Below are 23,591 nucleotides of genomic sequence, written 5' to 3' on the forward strand. Positions count from 1 at the left end.
CTCCTAGGTGGTCTTCCGTCAGCTTTAGTGTTGGAACTGCTGGATGAAGCTTTTCCCTCCCACACGTGTGTGTTCTTGCTGGCCCCTTGACTATGCTTCCTTCCAGAGTGAGTGTTAGAATTGAGGAAGGTTACCTGGCACCCCAGCTTACCTTCTTGTTGAACTGGGGCGTTTGGTGGCCCAGGAAGGCTGAGTATCCAGGGTATCACCTGGGGCTGATTAGGACGGGCCCTGCCGTAGGGGGAGGTGCGTTGGGAATCCCGTGGAGGGCTGGCCAGGCAGGGCTGGGGTCCCGGGGGTCCATGGAGGGAACCTGTGATGGGTCACCACAGCTCTTTCCAGATCTTCGGGGCCATCTGTAGGGAGTGGGCATCACTCAGCCTATATTCTCTGTGCCTGTCTATATGAAAGAAATATTAATGACTGAACCATATCTACTTTCCTAGGGTACATGGACTTTCAAATAAATACAGAAATAAAAATACAACCAACATGTAAATACACAAATTCTCTAGATGAATGAGTAAAGCACTTTTATATATAGTTTTGCAATTAAGGATTAAAATGTTCCACCCTCACACAAAAACTGCCGTGTCTCCTCAAGACTAATTATAAATCCATCACCATCGTGACAGAGCTGCTGCTCCTTCCATGCAGGGAGAGATGGTCACAGACCGCAAGTCATTATACACACAGCAAGGGGGCGGGAGCAATGACTATCTCCTTGTCGTCTTTTTAGCCAGTAATCAGTCCACATCTTACTGAGCTTGTGTGGTTAAGGAGCAGCCGGGGCAGAGGTGATAACAGCTATGGGGGAGGCCCAGGTGCACGCAGGAGGCGAGGCCAAGGCAGGCAGCCACCCGGGATGCAGCTGTCTACCACAAGGGCCCATTGTGCATACTGTTCATTTCTTCAATCAACAAATATTTAATGAATCTCTGCTATGGGCTAAAGCCATCTTGAGACACTAGAGATAGAGTAGGGAAGAACACAAATTCCTTACTTCTATGGAGGGTGTGTTCTGGGGTGCGGGAGAGCGCACACAGGGAGTGGCGGCCTGTATGTGGCTGAGCAGGAGCGCCACGGGAGATGGCTGTGCTGAATGAGTGGTCCAGGAAGAACTAGGGGCGATTGGACGAAGTGAAGAAGGTGAGAGCCCAGAAGATACCCTCTGGGAGAGACTCGGAGGGTGCAGTGAGGGCCTGGGGCCTGAGGCGGGAGCACGTCAGGGAGAAGCGGTGTGTCTGCAGGGCAAGGAGGTGGCCAGAGAGACCGGGGAGGTGGACCACTGAGGACACGGACCCACACTGAAGAGCTGGGGGCCTCTGGAGGGTCTTGAGCAGAGAAGTGGCAGGATCTGACTTAGGTTTCCAGGAGCAGCTAGGCTGTTGTGATGGGAACGGAGTAAGGAGGGGAACACTGGGTGTAGCTGGTAGCTCATGATATCCCGGCAAGACATGATGGTGTCTTGGACCAGGGTGGTCATGCTGGGGTGTGAAAAATGGGGCTATTATGGATACACTTTAAAGCAGAGCCGACAGCATCTGTTGACAGATTGCATGTGAGGTGTGAGGGAAGGGAAGGAGGCGAGGATGACTCTGAGACTGTCAGCCTGAGCAGCTTCGAGAATGGAGGTACAGCTGAGGCTCTGGAAGGGATCCAGCTGAAGGGGGGCATCCACAGTGCTGGGGTGCCAACAGCTCATGGAAAAACTAAATATCAGAGTCTATTCATTGATGAATACGTCTACTTGCTCTAATGAGGAAGAAGCGGCAAACTGGTGGCCCCTGGGCCTAATCTAGCTGGCAGACAATTTTACTTTGGTTATCACAGTATTTATTAAATAACTGAATTCATTGGTGTTCTAAGCTCATAGGATTTTATAGAAAAATCTGGATTTCTAACTTCTTTTAGAAAAGTGGAAGTTTGAGCAACCCACATAAGGCTAGTTGGCCTTGAATGACAGCTAGCTTCTGTGGCAAGGCATGCCCCCCTACTCCCTCTTGTCTTACAGGTGCTGCTCCCCACTCTCTGTCCCTGTCTCCTCATTCAAAAATAGGAATAACAGTGGTACTCACCTCCTGGGGTGTGGATAAAATGAGAGTTCCTGTGGCCAGGATTCTTACCTGGCTCTGGTTGACTAGCTCACTGCACACCTGTGGGCACTACATGGCTGCTGACTATAAAAAGAGCTCTGCCCAGTACTCTGGGCACAACACGGTGGCATGGCTGCAGGGCTGCAGGAGAGCAGAGCAGAGGCTGGAGGGGTGGCAGTGCCGAGGACAGAGGCCCAGAGGACGGCTGTACAGGCAGAGAGGCCCAGAAGCAGAGACTGGCTTGCTACATGCAGACTCGTTCTGAGTGAATGGGATTCTAGTGACTGACCTGCCACCTGGAAATAAAGTTGGGTATAACCTTTCCACTCCAAAGAACGTTTTGCTGTCAATTTCTTTGGTCACATGGAATCCATAGCGAACTTGCCCGGGGCTGAAACCCATTGGCAAGACATGGGGTTTTAGGAAAATGAACGGAGCTAACTCATGTAAGCAATGAGAACAGTGTCTAAGAGTGTTAAAAATGTTTGATATTATTGTTGTTATTATCTGCATGGTCTTGCAGGGCTGTGAGTTGGCAACTCCTGCCAGGAGGATTTCAGAAAGCTGGAAGATGATTCTAACGGGTTGAGAGGTGAGTGAAGCTTCCCTCAATAAATGATGCCACCAACCCTGAAAGCAGGAGGGAAGGAAGCACAGCCCCCAGACACTGGGGAAGTTGTGTCTGCCTGTGCGGTATCAGCCCCACAGATCGGGGTTCAGTCTCCCTTTGCAGAGCTCAGTGCAGCAGCCTGGGTCACCGGTGACTCACCTAACGGCCCCGCGAGTTTGCCCAGCTGGCAGCGTCACAAATTACATTTGCAGCCTCCTTATCAGGCAAGCTAGGAAATTAAACCTAAATGGCTATGGTGTTGCTAAGTAATATAACTGTGTACACAGGCACCCAAGGCTGAGATAGTCATGGCCCCATTAAAGCATCGTTTCCTACTGTGGCTAATAAGGTTTGAAACCTTCAAAGGAAACCAGCTGTTCTTTTTTAAGGTCAGAAAATGGAGTAACTTGGTTATAAGCAAGAGAGAGAGTTTCCCTTCCTAGATACTAGGGGTGTGTGTGTGTGACTGTACATGTGTTTCTCTGGGTCTGCACTGGAAATCTAGTCTCTTGGCCTATAGGAGGTGGGTGGGGGTAGATCACAGACACCCACCTTGCCTTCCTGGACCCCTCTTTCTCAGGCCATGAGGGCCTGGTCAGACCAGCACCTGGCACTTCGGAGGTGATTGCTAAATGACCTTTGGCTTTATTCTGCCTGGGGGTGCTTCCTGGGAATATGTGGCCCTAGGGGATGGGACATTCCTGGCAATTTCTCAGTCAGGATGGGTTTTCTTCTGGAAACTTATCATCCTACTATAGGGCCCTCAAGCCACAAGTGGGGCTCCTGGCCCACAAGATGCCTGGGCAGCTGAGCTGGACCTGGAAGCAGGCTCCTTCCCCATTTCTCCCCAGTCAGACCATCTGTGTCCATTTCAGGGTTTGGCTCCTCATGGACCTGCCAAGGTTAGAGGTCAAGGGTGCAGATCCTGAGAGTGAGGCCATAGCTCTCCAGCCTGTAGTTCACACAGTGCGATCAGGGGGTTGAGGCATCTGGAAACCATGGGCCCTCCCCGGCTCCCTCTCAGAAAGACTCGCTGCATCTTCTCTGATCTGAGCTCCTGGGATGGGGCAAGGGAGTGAAATCCCAAATCCCTCCTGTTTAATGAGCATCTTTAGCCACATCTTCCCCACAATGCTGATGCTCATTTCTCAGGACTCATTCAGGCTGGGTGGACGTCACATCCTTCTGGTTGGCAAGACCAGTGTGGGCTGACAGGCTGCCGAAGGGGCGTGCCTGCAGTGCAGTGGTATGTTTGTTTGTCCGGATCTGATGTCAGGCCTGAGCTCCATCCTCTGATAGTCTTGATAATTTGTCCTAGCCAGGCCTGATGGTCACTGAACAGAAAAATGTGGAGAATTCCTCTGGCAGCTGGTTTGAGATATGGCTGTGCCCCGAGGGGACAAAGAGTTTCATCTAGGGGATAGCTCCAAATCAAACCTTCCAGAAGAGTGCATTCTTTCCCTTTTTTTGGCCCCCTGCAGGCATGGACCCATTTCCCTGGGGAAGAGCTATTCTCTGCTAGAACCAGACTGACCTGTGTGGCTCCCTGGCTGGCTATCAATCAGACTGTGATATCCCTAAATACCACCCTCGCTTACCACACAGGAGACCCTCGAGCAAGCAGGAGTCAGGTTGCAGTCCAGTCTCTTGTTTCAGCAAGTTGTTGAGTTTAGATATGGTCTAAATCACCAAGACATTTCCCTCTGCAGTGCTCTGTGAGCTCGCAGAGTGGCGGGCTGTGACTGGTTTCGTGTGCATGTACCATGGCGCTTGGGTCCTATTGGTTAGTCTTCAAACAACTATTTTTGCCAAGTGTTTTCACTATGAACTGGCTTTTTAATAAGTCACATCAAGAGCAGCATGATTCTATCCCCTCTACCACTATTTCTATTGAAAGAAATGCTGGCCATATTTAAAGAATGCCCATTTCATTTCTTTAGAGGGCCATCACTTGATTGTTTGACTATGGGTGTTTCTTTGGATGGTCCTGCTGCCGGAAAAACCTCCAAAGGGCGAGTTGTCCCCAAGTTGAGTGTCCCTATAGCTCTGCTTAGCTTTTGGATAATTTGGATAAGCACAAATATCTGCGTGTCTGTGTACTTGCCCATTTAGGAGACCATCATATCCAGCTGAATTCACTGGGCTGGTATAGAGACAGCCCAGATTAAGCTCTTTCAAGGGAAAGGAAGACACCATTGGCAGGGTCCCAGGGCAGGACTAGAATGGCTTCAGGGCATCCTTATTCTCCAAGGGCTACTGAAGGCACCACTCCTACCTCAGGATGGTGGCATGTCGGTGGGGCAGCCTTGTATTCTTGGGACAGTCACACCTCATTCAGAATTGTTTCCATGTCAGAGTATCCTAGCCACATTGAAGGTACCCATCCTTCCCTCCTTTCCTTCCATGTGAAGACTGGTAAGAACCCTAGAGATGGTGGTGTACCTTTAACAGTGATAGCCTTTTACAAAATTCTGATCATATTTTATGTTCATGGTGGAAAATGCTGAAAATATAGAAATGCTCTATAAAGATAAAAGTAACCCATAGTTAACTCACAAATAACCACTATTAGCCTTTTGAAACATCTATTTCAGTATTTTTTCTACTCATGTATGTATACACTCACATTTACATTATGTATATATGTATTCATTAAAAAAAATAGGATCATACTATTTTCTGGTCTGCTCTTCCCATTTAACACTTTATTACAAACATTTCTCCATGTCACTAAATTATTCTGCATCATCATTTTGATTGCCTATCATTTATGACATGGACACATTCTGGTTTATTTAGCCAGTTCCCTAGTATGTGACATTTAGGTTGACTCTAAGACTCCAATACTTTTTTTTTCCCACTATAATCATTTCTTTAATGAACATCCTTGGATTTCTTCTGTACATCAAAATTTAGCACATCTTTAGAAGACTTTGACTGATATTGCCAAATTATTCTCCTGAAAGGGTGTACGTATTTCTGATCAGCTGTGTATGGTTGCCTTTTATTGCAATTTAAAATGTATTTGTCAATTTGATAGGTGAAAAATGAGCATCTCCTTGTTAATTTTAATATCTTGGATTACACGAGGCTGAACGCTCTCCTTGTGGTAATTGGTCAGCAGGGATCTCTTGTGCTCCCCTGCTTCCAGATGATGGAGTTTAAAGAGTCATTAGTTATCACTTAGGAAGATGAAATTGAGGCAGCTGCCAGGGAGCTGAGGGCAATTAAAGTAGTTGCTATTAGCCTTTAGAGCCTAAAACAAATCTCCCCAAGTGTCTGTTTTCCATCATCCCTGAGCAGGCCTTCTAATTTGAGGCTATCTTGCTCCTCCAGGGCAGAACTGGATGGAGCAGGACATGGGACACAAGAGGCTTGGGGGGACTTTAGGGTGTGGACAGGGTACCTGGCTCACTAATCGATCAATTTTCTGTGCCTCCAGGCCTTCCTCTTTCCTTCCCCTCATTCATGCAGATAATCGTATGTCAAATATCTTCGGTTGTGTTCTGCAGTGTCTGTTCCCTTAAACGGTGAGGTAACGTGTCTGGTGCCAAAGCTGATATTCTGAGCCTGAGTTTAGTGGATAACCTGCCAAGGCCCAGCTGTGTGTGGATGCCAGGCTTCTTTATGGCTAGGTATGCAGGCCTGCAGGACGAGGGGAGGAGGGAGGTCAGAACAGGGAAGCCATTTTGGGGAGGTGGTCATTATAGGGAGAGACACAATCTAAATCAGATCTCTAGCATGTAATATGCAATGTGTTGGGACAGCCAGCAATCTGGGCTGGTGTGGCTGGGCTTTGAGGACAAATTGATGCTCCATGCTCCTTTCACGATACAAAAATGACTGGCACTGTTCACTCCAGTTAGAAGGTCCACGGATGGATCTGGAACACAAAATCATGAGACTTTCTGCCAGTTTTGATAACTGAGTTTACAAGGAGAAAAGCAATGGTTGTGGGGAAGGCCTGAGGGGATGCTGGCTTCCCTCCAGCTGACGCAGGTGGTGTGAGCGGCTCCTGTGGAGGCCAGGCTAGGACAGCCCCTCCGTCATCCTAAACTGGCAGGTGCTCTCGGAGGAGCGACGTGAGGGAAACTGCACCGGCACCTGGAACGTGGGGACAAGGGTGGAGGTTTGATGTCTCATTTCCTGTCCTCAGAATCCAATATAGTCATAAATAAGCCCGGAGAAGCAACTGTCAGGAGAACTAAACAGGAATGCCTATTGTTTCTGAGGCTCTGGAGACTGAGAGGAATTCATATTGCGTCTTTCACTTTGGATTTTAACTCTGACATAACTTGGCCCAAGCTAACTGTACTCCATGGACAAAAAGAGCCCTGCGAAGTGATGTGACCTTCGCCACAGGGACGGACACCTTCACAATGGGAAAAATGGGTTTGGCACAGGTGAGCTCTAAACTCTTCTGAGTCATGCTCCTAGACTCTATATGCATCTCTTTACAAGTTAGAGGCCGGGTCTGCCAGAGCCTCCCAGCAGGGATTCACATCAGCCCTCCTTGCTGGAAGGAACTTGGGCTCCTGTGGTGTTGGGTGCACAGAGGAGAGGACTTGGGAGGGTGGATGGCACACACAGTGGCTGCTGTGGAGAGGAGCGCTACCCTGTGGAAGAATCTGGAAGCATTTGGATGCACTTAGCAGTGTGCCAGCATTTGTTATCACGGTGAAACTGCTTTGTGTTTTCCAGAATGTTTCTTGTAGATCTGACTTGATCTTCATAATATAAAAGTATTTCCCAGAGGTTTGTTGAATTCCAATTTTTCATTATTTGAACAACTCCTCAGGCTCCTAGTGGGTGCAGTTTACAACAGGTGTGCAGAAGCAGCTGGGTGTGTGTTTTGCGAGCCATGGCAGCACATGTCTGAGGAGGAGGGCATGGACCCTCAGTGCGGGTGGGGGCACTGTGGGCAGTGGCAGCAGAGCGAAGATCGCAGAGTCAGACCACAGGAGATGCCCTGGAGGCTTAGCTCCTGCTCCACCTGGAGGTGTCAAAGCCTTGTCTTCTGTCCCAGGATCTATGTGTAACTAGAGTAGGAGACCCTTTCACCTGCAAGCAGCTATCTTGGCTGCATGATTTTCAATAGATTACTTAAGTTCTCCAGGCCTTAGTTCTCCTCCGTAAAATGAGATAATAATAGTGTCCATCTCAAGGAATTGTGTGACGATTAAGTGAATTAATACCTTCAAGAAAAGAGCACTTAGAGCACAGAGTTAGCACTCAATGCATATTAACTATTATGATGACAATAGTAGTCATGACTGTGAACACTGGGTGTCACAGAGGGAGGCAGCTGGGGAGAGCTAGACAGTGCCCCTGTCTCCCTGCAAGTTTCCAGCAAATCCCCACTGTACACCTTCATGACCTTTTGGGGGACATGGTGAAGAGCATAAGAGGGAAGGGTGATGGAGAAGCAACGAGGCCTGTGAGTTTATGAAACAACAGGTCAAAATGGGAAACTTGACCTTGAGAATATTATTAATCTCTGCAATTACACTGAAGTGTAGTTCTTAAAGAACTACAGCAAAGAATTGACTTCTAAAAGGGGACCCCAAGAATTGAAAGAGTATAATGCTGTCCTCTAACCCTTGTCCTTGCTATGTATCAGCTGTGTAACCCTGTGCTAGTTACTTAACCTCTCTGAATCTTAGTTTCCTCAGTTGTAAAATGGGAGTAATACTTTACAGGGCTGTTGGAATTACCAAATCAGATGACATCTGTAGAATTCCTAGCAAGTTAAGTTCTTAGGACCTGGTGAGGACTTAATAAAAGCCCAATATAATTCCTATTATTGACATATTAATGCCTATCATTACAAGCTACCTTACAGCTTGCAGTTTACAACCCAGGGAACAGGTTACCTTCATAGCAGGGCTTGTCCTGTGATGGTCTGCTCCCGCATCTTGAAAGATGTTGACACCCACAGGATTCTCCCACCTTGCCTGGGCCTGACCTGAGCTCAGTGGTTTCCATGGGAACGTGTCCAGGGTGTGCAAGGGCTGAGTCGGAGTCCGTCTGCCTCTGCTGTATCCACAGCCCTACGAACAGGGAGTGGCTCACGGCTCCTCTCAGATTATCAGGATTTTTGAGGATTTTTTGAGGTGTCCAGACTTAAACCCTCCTTTTCATTGATCCCTCCTGTGGGGTAAATCCTAGGAGCAGGATTGCAGGATTAGAGGGCAGGTGTATGGTTAACTTTTAAAGAGACCGCCAACTGCTTTCCAACGTGGTTGTGCCACTTTACATTCCAACCAGTTCTGATTGTACCATCGCTCCAGCCACATTTTCTGTTCTTCCCCACACATCAAAGTCGGTATTTTTCTAACTCTAAACTGTATATATAGATATACGTTTTTAAGTAAAACCTTAAAAAAGAAAAACGGTCCTCCCTAGACCCCCAGTATATAGAGCATATGGGAAGATGGCTGCTTTGGTGGGAGGGCTGGGGAAGTGCTTGGATCCCAGAGCGTGGGGGCACCTTTGTCTGCCCCCGGGGCCCCGGAGAGCAGAGCAAGGAGCCCTGAACGTGTGGGTCCGGTTCAGTCAGTTACCTTAGAGCAGAGTGGCGGGCCTGCCAGAGGGGTAGTGATGCGGCCCAGGATGGGCCGGCCACACCCCGGCCAGCCTCGGAGAGCCGTCCACAGGCCGCACCGGCAGCCAAGGGCAGGCCCCGCAGGCCCCGGCAAACGCAGACGCCGGGCTCGGGGGTGATGTTCCCCAGTGGGGCAGGGTGTTTCAGGATATGCAGCCTACCTTTCCATCACCACCGCGTGTCAGTCAAACTTACTGCATTTCCAAAACAAATATCAGAAGTGTGGGACTCCAGATAGGAGGAACAAAGAAACAAATTCGGAACATTGTGCTCGAAAAAGATTTTAATAAAGATTGAACTGGCTGGGTGCATAGATGCTGCCACTCTTCTTATTCTGATCTTGACAGTGATGCAGGGTGAGAATGGAAGGCTGAGCCTAAGGCAGTTCATTTTCCTGATGGCCTGTGCCTGGGCCCTCCACCTGCGCCCACCTGGCCAGGGATCTGGGGAGCCCCCTGCTCACCAAGCCCTCTGCGTGCTCCTTCCTCCTCCTCCTGCTTTTATCATAGAAACATTTAAACAGCAGACAGAAAGTACCCAAGCCCCTTTGTACCCACAGCCCAGTTTCAGCAGTCGCCAGCACAATGTCTTTTCATCTGTACCCTCCTCCCTCCCACAGATGATTTTGAATCACATCCTGGATGTCATATTACTTCACTCATTGAAGGTCAGTATGTATGGCTAAGAGACAAGGGCTGGGTTTTTCTTAGACATATCCACAGTATCATACCATATCTAAAAAAAATGAGCAATAATTCCTGGGTGTTTCTTATGCAGAATCAAGTGTAAGGACCATGGTTCTAAGCTCTCTCCTCCAAGTGGGAGACACTCATCTGGTAGCAGGAGGCCCCTGACACATGTGGAAGGAGGTTTGTGCATCTTTAAAGAAAGCTGGCCCACTACTTCCGGAAATCCACACTCAACAACAAACAAGTAGCACAAATACACAATGGAATATTATTCAGCCATGAAAGAAAAATAAATCCTGCCATTTGCAACAATAAGGATGGATGTAGAGGGTATTATGCTCTTTAAAAGAAGCCAGGAGGAGAAAGGCAGATACCATATGCTTTCACTTGTTTGTGGAATATAAAAACAAAGCAAAGCAGAATGAACAAAACAGCAGTAGACTTACAGACACTGAAAAGTGACTGGTAATTACCATGGGGATTAGGGTGGGTGGGCGGGGAAGGTGAGGGGCATAAAGGGGCACAAAAACTCTCAATCATAATATAAGTTGGTCACAGGGATGGTAGCACAGCATGGAGAATATAGTCAATGATTCTGTAACATTTTCCCATGTTGACAGATAGTAACCATGCTAGTATGGGTAACTGTTGAATCACTGTTGTATATTTGAAGCCAATATAAGATTGTATATCAACCATATGTCAGTAAAAAAGAAAAGAAAAATAGCACAAAAAGTCAGGCTGAAGACTTTTGTTGCAAAAGGGTCCCTGGGTCTTAGGCCCAGGAACCAAGGAATCTTGTAGTAGAAGCCTTCTATTCATTTTTTCAAATGAATTTTGTAATTTAACCTCAAGGGCAGAGGGAAGATACTCCTGAGTCCCTGGGGTTCCTCAGAGTTTGACATACTCTGGAGGCTCCCTGATGTGACCTTCAGTTTCGAGTTTCTGTCAGAATACCTAGGACCGGTGGCCCTGCCACTCGTGTGCTATGTAGTTTCCTGTCTGCTTTACAAAGGTGACAACTCTTGCCCCAGTCAGCCCACTGGGGTGTTTGCATGCAATAAGGACAGATGCCACAGCTGTAAGTGTGCTGGAGTCCTGGGAGGGCGTCACCATGCCGGCCATGTGCTGTGCCCTCCCCGTTGCATCCCCAGCTCACCCAAAGCTGAAGCCGAAGCTGCCCAGAGGCTTTCCAGGACCCCCTTCACTCCCAGACCTCTAGTCATGTTTTATCCAGGTGCTGAGGAGTGAGCTGGGTTCCCCGACACCTGGGGGTCCCTGAGGCTGATGGGCAGAGCAGGCCTTGCTGTGACACTCCCCCCATGCACCCGCTCTGAGAGTCCTTCGGTGTGTGGTGCGGAGCTCCCTAGTTGCCCATCTCTGTCCCTTGTTGGTCGAGGTGCCTTTGCCCACACTTGCTACTTCACTCAGAGGTGAGAATGCTCTGGCCTGGGCTAGCCAGGTGTCCCTTGATCCCAGTGGGGGACAGGGAAAGAGGGAAGGGAGCTTCGGTGGAGGAGGCTGCGGGAGCGGTGTCAGGGTCTTCTCTTGCTGTCTCCCCTCAGAGGCGACTACTGCTCAGCGGGACAGCACCAAGAAGATGGGCGTCTCTGTGCAGAACTTAGTACACTGGGGTGGGGGTCCCAAAGTGTCCTGAGTGAGCAGTCTCTTTCTCTCAGCTGAGGCCAGCTTGTGCTTAGGGAGTGGCCAAAGGAGGAGCAGGTGACTTTGAAGTCCTGAGGGTGGAGGTCACTTCTCTTTGTGCCTGGGAGGCCGAGGTGTGTTCCCTCAAGACCCTAGCTTGTCCAGAAGTGGCTGCTTACTGGCAGGCTGGACATTCTAAACCTAGAGCCAGGAAGATCGCCCTCCTCCCCAAACCTGGTGCTTCTAAGATGTCTCATGAGACCCACTGACATGTCTCTGGCTGAGTATCTGGTATCTTCCTGGTGAATCCTGGTGGTGACTTTGGGGGTTTCTCAAGGAGGGGGCCTGCTGTGGGGGATGGGGTCATTTGGCCATGGGGTCATTTGGCCTCAGAGTCACTGGGCTCCAAATTCCATTTTCTGCCAGTGGGGGTGAAGGGGAGTCAACCAAGTAGATGGAAGTTTGATGGCATCTCTCAAGATCACATATGCACGTATCCTTTGGTACAAGGAGGTTCACTGCCATATATTTGTAACAGCAGGAGATAGGCAACATCTAAGTGTCCATCAGTAGTGGGCAAGTCAAATGACTTGTGTTTATTCAGTACAATAGACTCTTAAAAAGAATGAGGCGGCTTTATGTTTTGATTGCTACAGAATGACTTCATACTATTATTGAGTGAAAAGAGCAAAGTTGAGAATAATATAGTATGTTACCCTTTGTGCTTTTTAAAGAAAGACTCCTTTTCTATGCACAAAATATGAAGGGACAAATTGCAAGAAAGTAAGAACGAAGGTTGTCCCTGGCACAGGCATCCAGAGGGACGGTGGGGAGGGAGAAGTGTTTTTACTGTAAACTCCTTCGTAAAATCTGAGTTTTGTACCATTTGTCTGTATAAAATGAAGTAAATTAAAAAAAAATCTCTGGCATTCATGGGCTGTGTGACCATAGGTATGTCACTTGCCTCTTTGAGCCCTACCTGTAAAATCAGGTAAGATTTAAGTCGCAGTGTTGCACTAAAGCTAATAGGAACTGGTGGATAGGAAGTGCCTTTTGCAGGATGTGGGCATAACGGGGGTTCAGAGTGGAGCTTCCACGATTATGATTATGTGTAAGTTGTTGCCATCCAGATGCCAGGACCAGGAGAACATCCCAGGCTACAGGAGACGGTGACTGGGAGACTGCGAATGCCTCGAGGGCAAGGATGGCCTCTTTCTCATCTTTGTCCCTCCACCTGCCTGGGCACAGCCAGCCTGAGCTGTTGACGGAAGGGAACGTGTGAGGAGCGGATGTGACACTGTCCACCAGAGGGCGTTGGCTGCTGCATTGCTTCCTTCTCATTTCTGGAATCTCTTCCCTGGATGGCCAGGATGTGACAGATTGGCCAGGTAAAACGTTTAAAGTAGCCGTTTCCTTGTTTCCTTTTTGCCAAGGCCACTGAATACACTGCTCATTGGTTCCTGCTAGGCCTGCGGGATTTCTAGTCGCCAGAGGTGTGGCAGAACGGGCCTAACACCCCTGGGGAGGAGTGTGTGTTAGTGTGTGCATGAGTGCACACAAGGGCTTGTGTGCTGTTCATGTTTATGTGTGCACGTGCACATGTGCATGAGGGTGTGGGGTGTGCAGGTGTGTACATCAGGGTGTGTGGTGTGGGCATGCGTGGTGTGTGTATGTGTGCATGTGAGTGCAGGTCCCTGGACTGTGAGTTCCAGGTCAGTTGGCCTCTGCCGGGAGGGTGATTCTACCCTGAACCACACTGAGCTACCCCAGGCTTCTCTGCCCAAGTAGTCAGGCTCTAGGACCCATATCTTATATTTGCAGCATACTCTACATTTCCAAATCCCTCCACCCTGCCCTGGACCACTTCTTGTGACATTTCTTAACTCCCTGTGTTTCTAATAACAACCTCTCCCCAGACTTGAGAAGGAAGGAACCTCCAGGATAATCGCATGTCCCGGGTTCATCATGCCCCAAATGCTCTTCCCTGCAGGATGGTGTCCCCAGCCCCTGCTGGCCAGGGCACCTAACAGGCTGTGCCTATGTCCCCTGCCTCAGCTACCCTACTCACAAAGACACAGAGGGGCTAGAGGGCATTTCCTTCCAGCAGTTTCTTGGTGGTGTCCTCAGGGGAGCTCATGGCTCCTGACTCTTCGATCAAGTCTCCAAGCTTACAGCCACAGCTGTGGATGCCCAGAGGAGTGAAGAAACGGTCCATCCACAGGATGCCTGCCTTTTGCAGGTGCTTCTAGGCTAGGGACTGTGTGGAGAATGGCCCCGAGTTTTGACTTGGTAGCTTATGATTCCTGCCATTGGCCAAAGAGGTGTGGACTTGGATGGCACTCAGCGTTTGCAATAACAGTGATGATATTAGCCATTAACACTCAAGAGCATGTCCTGTGTGTCAAGCACTGTTCCAGATGCTTTGCATATGGCAATTCATGTAATCCTCTGCATACAGAGGAATAAATACTTGCTGGGTATCTAATATTCCCACTGGGTATTATCCCTCTTTCACAGATGGGGAAATTGAGGCACAGAAAGGTGGCATAATTTATCCAAGGACACACAGCTGGGAAATGAACTCAGGAAATTGGGCTCCAGGGGTTTGAAGCCAGTCTATTCAGACTCATAGCACTTCTAGGCACACAGATGGGAAAAATCCCCTTTTAAAGGTGAAAATGCCAAAATAGGCACAATGCTTCCAGTTTCCTAGGACCTTCTCCACTGTCCTGGTCAAGGAATATCCACATCAGAATAAATATAAAAGAGCAAACAAATAAAAAAGCAAAGCACCTTAAACATGTGCCCAAGTTGGGCTTAGGGAGCCTGTTTGGGGGGCAGAAGGCACTTTCCTGCCCAGGAACCAGGGCCGGATGGCGGTTTCTCTAAAGGTGCCCCTGGGAGGGCAGGTGGCCCAGGGCTGTCTGGCCCACGGCAGTGGGAGAGGGGAAGCAGCTCTTCCCTCTGGGGCCTCCGCTGGCTGCAGGGAGGGGTGGGGGTGAGGTCTTCACGTGGGTACACAGAGTACAAGCAGGTGGGAAACTGCTGCTCCTTTTTTTTAATTTTATTTTTTGAGTCAGTCCCTCAAACAGTCAGGTTTGCCAGCTTCCTACTGGCTCTCCACCAACCCCCAGCCTTTGAATGGGAGGCCAGGCAGCCTCAGATGTGCCCTCAAGGTAAGAGCCGCTGCTCATCAAGCACCTTTCATAGCATTAAACTCCTCTGTTTGCCTTTGAGCCTGGCAGGGATCCACAGGCTGCAGCCCAGCTGGAGACGCAGGATAAAAGAAACTGGTCTGTTCAGAGTCCAGTGGGAACTGATGGAGGGGAGAGTTGGACAAAGGTGAGGCTGGGCCTGGTTCTGAGGCCCTGGCAGTTCCACAGCTCGTGGGGGGCAGACAGGAGGTCACCCAGCTAACCAGGACACCACTTCACTCCTCCAGAGCTGAGTCCTGAAGAGAGGCAGATAACGGGACCAAAGACCAAAGGCAGAGTGTGTCTCTGTAGTGGGCCCAGGTTTCCCAACAGTGGGGATGGACATGGGCCCGGCTAGGCCCCCAGGGCCTTACCCATGCGTGCACAGGGCAGGATTGTACTTCGCTTAAGTTAGATGTGGCCTGCAATTCACTTGGGCCAACAAAGTGTGAGCTTTACTTCTGAAGGAAACCACTTCCTTCTCGTCCTCTCCCATGGCAAACATCAGAGCTCCAGTGGGGGGTAGCTGCGGCCAGAGTGTGCCTTTGCGACAGGGAGCAGAGGCCCCGGCCGCTGTGATGGATGTGCAGCCCAGGGAGAAGTAGGACTCTGTGGTTTTAGCCACTGAAATTTGGGGGGTGTCAGTGTGGCATAATGTAAGTTACCCTGACAGATACATGGGCAATCAGAGTGAGGAATCCTGGCTACTCGATCACTTGGCTGATGTGTTATGTATATCAAGCAACAAAATTCATTATCCTAACTAGAGCACGCCTAACTTCCAAAACTGAGTCTTTGTAGTAGGCACTGCAAGACCACTGCAAGTCAGTGGAGGGACAAGTTTGGGAAGTGACTCTGAGCCTGCTGAACCCCCATTGTTTATTTTGCCTGCCTTAGAGGCTCCTAGTAGGAAGGGCACCTATGGACTGTGATGGGTCAGGTGCTTGTTCTTAGTTTTCTAATGAGTCCACAGAAGTAGCTGCCTTTTACCCTCATCCATTAAAGCCGCAGAAGTGTGTAACATTGTAGACCACTTCAGTAAGAGAGCAGGTCCCCTTAATGCGTGGTTCCCGTGCTGGGCTGCACATTGGCATCACCTGGAAGCTTAGAGCCCCGTGCCCAGACCATGACCCTGAGCCACCAAGCCAGAGCCTCTGGGGGCGGGCCAGCATCTGTGGCTGGCCAGGCGACCCCTCTTCCTCCACTCGGGGCCATATTTTAACAGTTGTCTTGAGACAGTCATTAGCAGAACGCTGCTGCCTGCTTGGAACCTTGTATCTCAAACTGCAACAGATGGAAAGGCCTGGAGATTCAGTGCAACCTCTTTAGTGTGAGTGCTCTTACTGGGGGCCTGAAGCCTAAGACAGCCAGCCATTGTCCCTCCTAGCAGGATTTTGGGGTAGACAGACCCAGATTTGAGCCCCTGTTCCACTGTTCCCCATAACAGTTCTGTGACCTCCAACAAGTTGCTTGATATCTCTGAGCCTCAGTTTCCCCATCTGGAAAGTGGGGCTAATTGAATACCAGCCTTAAAGGCTTAGCACAGTAGTGTTTGCATAACTGCAAGTTATTTATTATTTCTCCCTGGTGACTTATCTTGAATGATGAGATAGGTCAAGTGATGTAGATTCCATCTGCTGCCCTTACCCTCAGCCTACTACTTCCTGGTGAATGGGACCCCTACCCACTAGCTGCTGAAGCCTGAAACTTGGGAGGCTTTCTGGACTCTTCAGTCTCTCCCCTAATGCCCATGTCTGGCTCATTATTAACCATGATGATGCTAACCCCTAGGACTCTCATAGATTTTTCCACTTCTTCCTCTTTCTACTGCCACTCCCACTGTCTGTGAATTGACTGAACAAATGCAGTAGCCCCCTAGTGGGTCTCCCCAGCCATGCTTTTTTTAAATTGAAGTATAGTTGATATACTATATTGCTTTCAATTATACAACACCATGATTCAACAGTTACCCACATTATTAAATCCTCACTCCAACTAATGCAGTTACTATCTGTCAAAATAGAAAGATGTTACAGAACCATTGGCTATATTCTCCATGCTGTACTTCTGTCCCTGTGACCAGCTTATATTATGATTGAGATTTTTGTGCCCCTTTATCCCCTTACCCTCCCACTCAACTACCCCAACCCCTCCCACATGGTAACTGCCAGTTACTTCTCAGTGTCTATAAGTCTACTGCTGTTTTGTTCATTTTGTTTTGCTTTGTTTTTAGTTTCCACAAACAGGTGAAATCATATGGTATTTGTCTTTTTCCACCTGGCTTATTTCACTTAGCATAATACCCTCTAGGTCTATCCATGTTGTCACAAATGGCAGGATTTCTTTCTTTTTTATGGTTGAATAATATTCCACTGTGTATATGTATCACTTCTTCATCCATTCATCTTTGATGGACACTTGAGTTGCTTCCATATCTTGGCTATTATAAATAATGCATCAGTAAACATAAGGGTACATGTATCTTTTCAAGTCAGAGGTTTTGTTTCCTTTGGGTAGATTCCTAGAAGTGCAGTTATCGGGTTGTATGGTATTTCTATTTTTAGTTTTTTGAGGAACCTCCATACTGCTTTCCACAGTGGCTGTATCAATTTACATTCCCACCAACAGTGTGGAAGTTTCCCTTTTCTTCATATCCTTGCCAACACTTGTTATTTCTTGTCTTTTGAATAGTGGCCATTCTATCTGGTGAGGTGGCATGTCACTGTGGTTTCGATTTGCATTTCCCTGATGATTAGTGATGTGGAGCATCTTTTCACATGCCTGTTGACCATCTGTATGTATTCTTTGGAAAAATGTCTGTTCAGGTCCTCTGCCCAGTTTTAAATTAGGTTATTTGTTTTTTGGTGTTGAGTCATATGAGTTCTTTATATATTTTAGATGTTAACCGCTTGTCAGATAAATCATTTATAAATATAATTTCCCATACTATAGGTTGCTCCCCAGCTCCACTTTGGGGCTCTTCCAATCCATTCTCAAAATGTAGTCAGAGTGATCTTTCTAAAATATATCTCCCTACTAGATATTAAAGCAAATTTTAAAGTTATAACAATTAAAACAGTGGGGGTGCTGGTGCATGAATACACAAACAGATCAGTGGAAAGAAAAATAGGAAGTCCAGAAATAGACCTAAATATGGGGAGGATGTTTGCATATTAAAAAAGTGGCATTTCAAATAAGTGAAGGAAAGAGATTTTTCAATACATAGTATAGGCACAAGTGGGTAGTCATCTTTGCATAGGAATAAAATTGGATCCATACCTCAAACTTTACACAAATAAATGGTTCAAAGATATAAATGTAAAAAAGTGACTCCATAAAAGTACTAGAGGAAAACACAGTGTATCTTAAAGTAGAGAGGGCCTTTTAAAATATGATTCAAAATCCAGAAGTCAAAAAAAGAAAAGTTTGAGAAATTCAACTACATTATAAAAATCTTTTATGGCAACAATTAATATAGGCAAAATAAAAAAACTATTAAAAATACTTGTAACTCATATCACAGACCAAAGGTTACTTTCCACAATATGCAAAGAGTTTCTACAAATTAACTAAAAAGACAACAACCCAATGGACATATGGACAAATATATGAGCAGATAATTCAAAGGAAAATACAAATGACTATTAAGCATAAAAAATATGCTCAACTTCACTCAAATAAGAGAAAAGCAAATGAAAAGGACACTGATACTATTTTTCACTTACCAGATTGGAAAATATGCAAAACTTTGTTGACATAGAAATTTCTGAGTATAGGAAAAAGCACTGTTACCCATTGCTGCTGGGGGTAGAACTCTATGTAAGGCAACCTGGGAAAAACTAGCAAAACAGTAAATGATACCTATGGTGGTTAGTTTCATCTATGAACTTGACAAAGCTGTAGTACCCAGTAATAAAATGCAACACTAATTTGTGTTGCTGTGAAGGTATTTTATAAATGTGGTTAACATCTACTGTCAGTTGACATTAAGTGAAGGAGATCTTGATAATGCAGGTGGGTCTTATCCAGTCACTGAAAGTCTTAAGAGCAAAACCTGAGGTTTCTGGGAGGAGAAGTTCTGCCTCAAGACTAAAGTATCAACTCCTGCTTGAATATCTAGCCTGCTGGCCTTCCCTACAGATTTCAGACTTTGCCAGCCCTCACAATTAATTCCTTAAAATAAGTCTCTCCCTCTCTCCTATAGTCTCCTACTGGTTCTGTTTCTCTGGAGAACTCTGACTGATATAGTATCCTTTAATCTAGCAATCCCACTTTCCCACTGGTGGGAACCCTTGCACATATGTGAAGTCACATTAACCCAGAGTGGAGCACTGCCATCAAAAAGTCTGAGGCAACATATAGAATGGTTTGCAATACTGATTTAAGTGAAAAAGAAAAGTAATACACATTGATGAAAAGTGTGCACAGTGTGCTCTTTTGGGTGTAAAAGGTGGAAAATATATCCATGTTTGTATATGTATAAAATATCTCTTGGTGGGCACACAGGAAACTAACACTGAATACTTCCAGGGAGCAGAACTGGGTGGTGGAGCTGTAGGCCGGAGATTCCGCACATATCGCCTATTGTTTCACACAAAACAAAAAAAACCTTACACCTGATTCTGTTGCTCAGCAGCAAGGACAGCTGTGTGCCTTCTGGTAGACGCACTGTTGTTACCATGATTTACCAGGTCCTTTGTGACCTGCCATTCCCTTACCCACACCACCCCTAACCCCACACCACACCTAACCCTCACCACTCCCCATTCTCTGCATTCTCCATTCCAGTTGTTTATTTACTTATTTCAATTCCTTCAACTCACATGCTTTCTCTTCCTCCCAGATCTGAAATGCCCCTGAGGCTCTAAGAGTTCCTGCTTCTCATCTTCTTGGTGTTGTGCCCTTTCCTCTGAAGAACCTGGGCTGCTTGGCTGGTGTTGACTTCCCTCTGCTGTGAGCCGGAGTTCCCCAGGGAACCCAAGGGCCAGGGTGGAGCCCACTGGCTTCCTCTGGGCTCTGGCTGGGAGACCGCCTGCCCTGAAGGACTGAGTAGTCCTTATTCTCCCTGACCCCTGAGCTCCTATCATTCAGCCTGAGACTGATAGGACTCCTGGGATCTGCTGGGGCATCTCAGGTGGGCAGGGGAAGAGGCCTCTCTGTAACTGGACTTCATCTACTGTTTCTGGAAGGGACTTGGTGCTTGTGTCTTTCAAGTTATCTGTCTCCAGGCATCCTGCAGGTCAGTGCCTGGTCTTCAGAAAGTCCTGTTGTAAGAGGAAGACAGCAAACTTGGGGCCTGCCCCCTTAAATCACTTCCTGGGGGGGATGAGTTAGATATGAACACTTCAGAAGCACACCTGGACAAATGCAGTAAACTGGAGGTGAACAAAGGCATGGATCCTGTCTTAGGAGGGCACAGTGGAGTAGGTGAGGAGATGAGGCAGTCAGACCCCAGAGCCCAGGGGTGGGAGAAAGCGTGCAGGATGTGAGCTCTCTGCCTGGGAGCTGGATATGCCCATTTGGTGCTGGATGAGGGAAAATATGTGTCATGCGTGCATTTTATTTCTCTCATCCACAACTTGCTGTCTTTGTACATATTCCATCTTGGATGAGTAACAGGGTGAGAGGTCAATGCCAAAAGGGACTCAGTCAAGTACAGAGGCAGGAAATCTGTTCGGTCTTCTCCCAGCGGACAGATCTGGGACAAGCATATCAGAAAGCAAAGTGGTGAGGTCCAATTGGACAGATTTGATTTTGGGGTTTTGTAGGTTCATCTGACTTCATTCTGGAGCCTGTTAGAATTTTATGGCATGGAAAACTGGAACTATTTCCCAAGGACACTGGCACAAACAGGGACACCCAGTCCCAGCTGTGGTCTCCACAGGGGGATTTAAATGAACTCTCTTGACTGACATGAGTTCCAACAGTTCTGGTGGGACTGTTTCACTCACTGAAGCTCTAGTTTTGTTTCTCCTGGATTGGACTTAAAAAATAAAACCTCAAAAAACTGTGGAACACACTATTAAAAAACATGCACTCTGAGTCAAGCGTAAACACAAAGCTGTCTTTTTATAAAGTCTGAGCTTTGTAAGGTTGCCAGAGTGTTTCTCCTTCAGTTTTAAAAATTGAAGTTGGAAACCACTGAAGAGTGAAAAACATGCCATGGAGGAATTTCTCAGACACTAAATTCCCAGGTTTACATCACAGAGAAGTCAATGTCTGTGTACATGAGCCCCAAGGGCAAGGCTGGTTGGACAGAGCCATGCCACGTTGGCGCCTCGGGGGACACTGTGGAAGATCATTTGCTCCAGTGGAACTCCTGAATAATAACTGAGATGTCATGCTGAAGTTTTGTCAAAATTTCTCAGTTTCCGGGTCACCTACGTCATGTGTCTGTGTCCCAAAGTGCAGACCGACACACACACATAGGAGCCACCCTCCATTCTAAATTCATCTGGGTTGAACCCGAGTGGGCAGTATGAAGACCAAGGCTTCAGGGTTGCTTTGGGAGCAGTGCTCTGTCACTTGTCCCATTTTCAAAGCCTTCAGGTTTGGGCTTTAATCTCCCAGCCCCAGTCCCTGTACCTTCTGGACACTCCTCTTCTGTACCTTCCACCATGACCCCTTTCTCAACTATTTTGTTTTCAGCTTTTAGAAATGACTAGTGAACAAAGAACTCACCATTCTTGGGCTAACCTCTGGGCACTCCTCAGACCCGATGGTCCATTTTCTACTGTATTCTGTCATTGGTGTGGGTGAGGGGAGATGTTGGCATCAAGATTCCCATTGTCTCATCCTGAGGGCAATCTCCCAGGCTGATTTTGCAGGCTGACCCCAGAGTTTGGGGAGCCAGAACAGTGCTGCTTAATAGCAACTTGGCAGAATCGTTTTGTCGAATCTAGAGCAATACCAGGAGCTTGTAATTTAAAAAACATTTTTATTATATGTTACAAAAGAATTGGACCATGTAAATTAGAAATAAGCAGCTGTCAGTGCAACTGGAATTCACAGATGGTTTGAGACACACCAAGTGAGCTAGACTGTCCTAGAGCTTCTGTTGAGGATCCAGAGGCTGAAATGCTCCAAGCGGGGTAGTTTTCAAGCATTATGAGGTATAGATAGAAAAACAGAAAATGGAAGTCCTTGCAGAAGCCTGTGGAGTGATACCTGTGAGATGGTGCTTGAGTTGATGTGTCAGCTTGGCCCAATGGGACAGGGAAAATGGACAATGTATGGGTTTCCATACTGTGCTTCTGGGTGGGTCAAGTCTACCCTGACCACTCCATATTTTTCTAGAGGAGAATTAAGTTCTGGTTATGGATGAGATTTTTGCTGCCCCCCAGCCCTCTCACAACTTCTGGGGACAATAGGTCTTGGGCTGATAGGGAGTCAGGGCCGTGGATAGATGCAGTGACTGTTCAAGGGACCAAGCCACGGTGCTTCCACAGGAGTTGGGATTCTCCCTGTACTGTGCCCTTGGCCTCCTTATCATCAGCATGGAGGATATGAGATCATAGTGCCCACCTGTGCCCTCCGGACTCCTGGCTCCAATCCACCGCAGCCTCTTGCCAGCCAGTATGCTGTGGAGGTGTTAACCATATCCTTTCAATAATGGAATTATTGAATGGGGCGGGACCATTAGGGGGAGTCCTGAAAGTTCACTCCTAGTAACCTTTTCTGCAGGAGTGAATATTCTGCTACGAGGGGCGCTGGCAAAGAGCTACAGCTTTGCCGATAAACATCACTGACCAACCTGTTTCCAGGCACATGCTGAGCCCTTCATGATCCCTCTCCTTTAATGTCACAGCTCTCACATTTACCCTCATTTCACACATTCCAAAAGTGAAGTTCAGCCTTTCTTTGGTGCACTATCTTCTATCCGTACTCAGCCATACACTGAGCTACAACTCATCCGGGTTATGAGAACTTAACTTTAGGAGGAATTTCACTGAACATCTCAGCTTATGAGGTATTTCTTCATGTTTCCAGAAACCCTTTTGGCTTTTGCATGTCTCTTGAGCAACTTGAGCGAGACTGGTGAAAAGAGAGTCACAGTGCAGTCATTGTCACAATGTCAAGTTGTGGTTGCCTCAGACAAATCTTGGTCTGCTAGGTTTGGTGGCAAAAACCTTTGTATCGTAGGTTTTCTTTGGTCTTTGCCTTTTTTTTTGAATTACAGGTTTAATTACATAAGCCTTGAGTATCACAGGCCAAAGAACAAACCAAACCCAAGGCTCAGAGAGATTAAATAATTTGCCCAACATCACACAGCCAGAGAATGCAGAAACCAGAATTCAAAGCCAGGTTAGTCTCGCCAGCCACATGCTTAATTGGAATTATTTAGAATTCATATATTATATGTCATACTATAATTAGAGGCATTAGAATGAAATTCAAGCCATGTAATTAAAACCCCAAGGTTCTATGGTTTCTTTATGCAATCGTTAAGGGGTGAAATATGATTTTAAAGGCATCGAGGGTGGAGAGCAAGCTCTAAACAACACTATCTGCCAGGTTAGAGTCCATGTTTAGAAACATGCCCTAGAGTCAGGTGATGCATGTATTGCTTACTTTGGGCACAAATCAAGCCTCATACATTTTTACACCTCTTTTCCTACCTTTTTGTTTTAAAAAAGCAGCTCATAGTTGAAGACATAGTTTACATAAAATGGTCAGGTGGGAATAGTTTACAGGGATGTCACACTCACTCTTCCTCTTCCTTGCTGGCTTATTTCTAAGATTTAGTTCTTGTTT

The 23,591-nt window shown here is 47.2% G+C and overlaps 1 protein-coding gene across 4 annotated transcripts in view; it reads left to right on the plus strand.

The window, feature by feature from the left end:
• GCH1 (GTP cyclohydrolase 1) overlaps nucleotides 1-23,491 on the plus strand; it is a 108,556-nt gene extending 85,065 nt beyond the window's left edge. The window contains exons 5-8 of one of the 4 annotated variants that reach the window (XR_012120503.1): nucleotides 2,620-2,688; nucleotides 9,930-9,977; nucleotides 12,760-13,031; nucleotides 19,681-23,491. The gene's annotated coding sequence lies outside the window, so the exon portion shown is untranslated. Of the gene's footprint in view, nucleotides 1-2,619; nucleotides 2,689-4,187; nucleotides 5,398-9,929; nucleotides 9,978-10,087; nucleotides 10,449-12,759; nucleotides 13,032-19,680 lie in introns of those variants that run through there. The other 3 variants (XR_012120504.1, XR_012120505.1, XR_012120506.1) reach the window with 3 other exon arrangements.
• The last annotated feature ends 100 nt before the right edge of the window (nucleotides 23,492-23,591 follow it).

This window comes from Manis javanica, chromosome 8 (assembly GCF_040802235.1).
Source record: "Manis javanica isolate MJ-LG chromosome 8, MJ_LKY, whole genome shotgun sequence".
NCBI classification, from domain to species: Eukaryota; Metazoa; Chordata; class Mammalia; order Pholidota; family Manidae; genus Manis; species Manis javanica.